At 58.9% G+C, this 2,500-nt stretch overlaps 1 pseudogene; it reads right to left on the bottom strand.

Annotated features, from left to right (window-relative positions):
- Positions 1–2,500, bottom strand: part of LOC124583752 — a 7,769-nt pseudogene that overhangs the window by 3,340 nt on the left and 1,929 nt on the right.

The following is a 2,500-nucleotide window of genomic DNA, read 5'->3' as shown; positions in this document are numbered from 1 at the left end:
GTTATGAAGCATCCCATCCTGAGGGATGAAAGCCCGCTGACGACCATCCAAAGTGCAGAAGCGCATAAGGCGGCCAACCAGAACCTTGTGGAAGGCTCTGGTTAGCACCGAGCACACTGTAATCGGACGGAAGTCAGCAGGGGATGCTGCGGCGGTCCTCTTGGGGAGCAGGGTGGTCCTGGCCTGAAGGAGACGGGATGGAAGGGAACGGGAAAGGAGAAGGATATTCAGGATTTTAAGTAAAACCTCCCGGGGAAGGCGACGTAATTGGGCCGGTGTAAGACCATCTGGGCCTGCAGCGGAGCTTCGAGGTGGTAGGGCAGTAGCCGCTTCTTCCGCAGTGATGGGAGCCCATAGTTTGTGGAAGGGTACCATCTTTGAGAACGGCAACAGCCTGTCGGACAGGCCCTCACCCCGGGGAGGCCGAGACCTGACACGAGGTGGGGCAAAGAGGTCTGTCCAATACTCAATCAGCCCCGGGATGGACGGGGGCTGATGCAGAAGGGTGCCCTCAAGGAGCCCGTTGATACAACGTGCCGGATTTTTCTTGAAGGCACGCTGGACCACTGCATATTCCCACCTTCGTCGAGCACGCTTCCGCTCTGGAGGCTGTTGAATCCGTATGTTTGCAGCTTGATGGACAGCTGGTTCCATGCTCCCTAACTCATCCAGAGCAGGTAGCAACATTGCTCGGATAGTGTCCCGGCTAGTGGTAGGACCAAGAGCCAGAAGAGCGTCCAGAGAGCGAAATCGGCGGCCCGATGGAGGGAGTCCAGAAACAAAGGACCAGATGGCAAGGTCAACGCTATCCCCCTGAGGTGGAACGTGTGGTACAGGGGATCCGTCACCAGGCTCAGCCGCAGCGTCATGAGAACCATGAGCACTACTGGGGAGCTCGGCGACAAACCTTGCCACCATGTCCCGATAGGACTTCGTCCTACGCTGGCACTTGATGGACTCCAGCGTTCGAGCAGGAAAGGCCTTGGCGAGTTCCTGGTTAAAGAACTTGCAACCATGGATGGTCAGGGTTGCTTCGGCATGGGCCAAACGCAAAAGTTCTTCTTCAGACCACCTGGCCTTCTTCCTCCCCGTCTGTATCTCCGCGTTGACTGCAGATGGATGAGCATGGCGCCGATGAACACCGAGCCCGGTCTTGGTGGAAAAAGACCGCGAGCAATCGGGGCAGACTATGGGGAGCGGCGCTCGACCCGCATCGGTTGGCTGGCTGGGTGGCTCATCAGCTGGCACAGGCGCTCCAGTGGGAGGCCTGGTACCACGTTTACTTCTTGTTGTTGGGCCAGCTGGAGCAAAGGCACGAGGGGAGGCAACCCCCGTACCCTAAACACACCCTGCTCTGTTGGTCGAGGAACTTTGGGAGACTTATGCCAAGGCATAACCTTCCTCAGAACCTCTCACGACCCCCGCCACGTGAAGGCCAGAGCTAGGATTTCCCACCGAGAGGCTAAGCGAACCATCGCCCACTCAACACCACTAGGATGCTAAGGAGTGGACCGAGAGGATCCGTATATGACGCATCATGTGAGCATTTGGAGAGTCATAGTTACTCCCGCCGTTTACCCGCGCTTGCTTGAATTTCTTCACGTTGACATTCAGAGCACTGGGCAGAAATCACATTGCGTCAACACCCGCTACGGCCATCGCAATGCTTTGTTTTAATTAGACAGTCGGATTCCCCCAGTCCGTGCCAGTTCTGAGTTGATCGTTGAATGGCGGCCGAAGAGAATCCGCGCACCCGCGCGCCCCCGGAGGAGCACGCTAAGGCGGACGCGGCCTCGCAGCAAGGAAGATCCGTGGGAGGCCAAGGCACGGGACCGAGCTCGGATCCTGCACGCAGGTTGAAGCACCGGGGCGCGAACGCCGCGCAGGCGCGCGCATCCTGCACCGCCGGCCAGCACGAGGCCAACCAACGGCGAGAGCAGACCACGCCCGCGCTAAACGCCCGCACTTACCGGCACCCCTACGGCACTCACCTCGCCCAGGCCCGGCACGTTAGCGCTGACCCACTTCCCGACCAAGCCCGACACGCCCCGATCCTCAGAGCCAATCCTTATCCCGAAGTTACGGATCCAATTTGCCGACTTCCCTTACCTACATTATTCTATCGACTAGAGGCTCTTCACCTTGGAGACCTGCTGCGGATATGGGTACGAACCGGCGCGACACCTCCACGTGGCCCTCTCCCGGATTTTCAAGGTCCGAGGGGAAGATCGGGACACCGCCGCAACTGCGGTGCTCTTCGCGTTCCAAACCCTATCTCCCTGCTAGAGGATTCCAGGGAACTCGAACGCTCATGCAGAAAAGAAAACTCTTCCCCGATCTCCCGACGGCGTCTCCGGGTCCTTTTGGGTTACCCCGACGAGCATCTCTAAAAGAGGGGCCCGACTTGTATCGGTTCCGCTGCCGGGTTCCGGAATAGGAACCGGATTCCCTTTCGCCCAACGGGGGCCAGCACAAAGTGCATCATGCTATGACGGCCCCC

The sequence above is a fragment of the Schistocerca americana genome, unplaced genomic scaffold (genome assembly GCF_021461395.2).
Source record: "Schistocerca americana isolate TAMUIC-IGC-003095 unplaced genomic scaffold, iqSchAmer2.1 HiC_scaffold_47, whole genome shotgun sequence".
NCBI classification, from domain to species: Eukaryota; Metazoa; Arthropoda; class Insecta; order Orthoptera; family Acrididae; genus Schistocerca; species Schistocerca americana.
The sequence above is the reverse complement of the archived record's forward strand: the minus strand, read 5'-3'. Positions and strand labels throughout refer to the sequence as shown.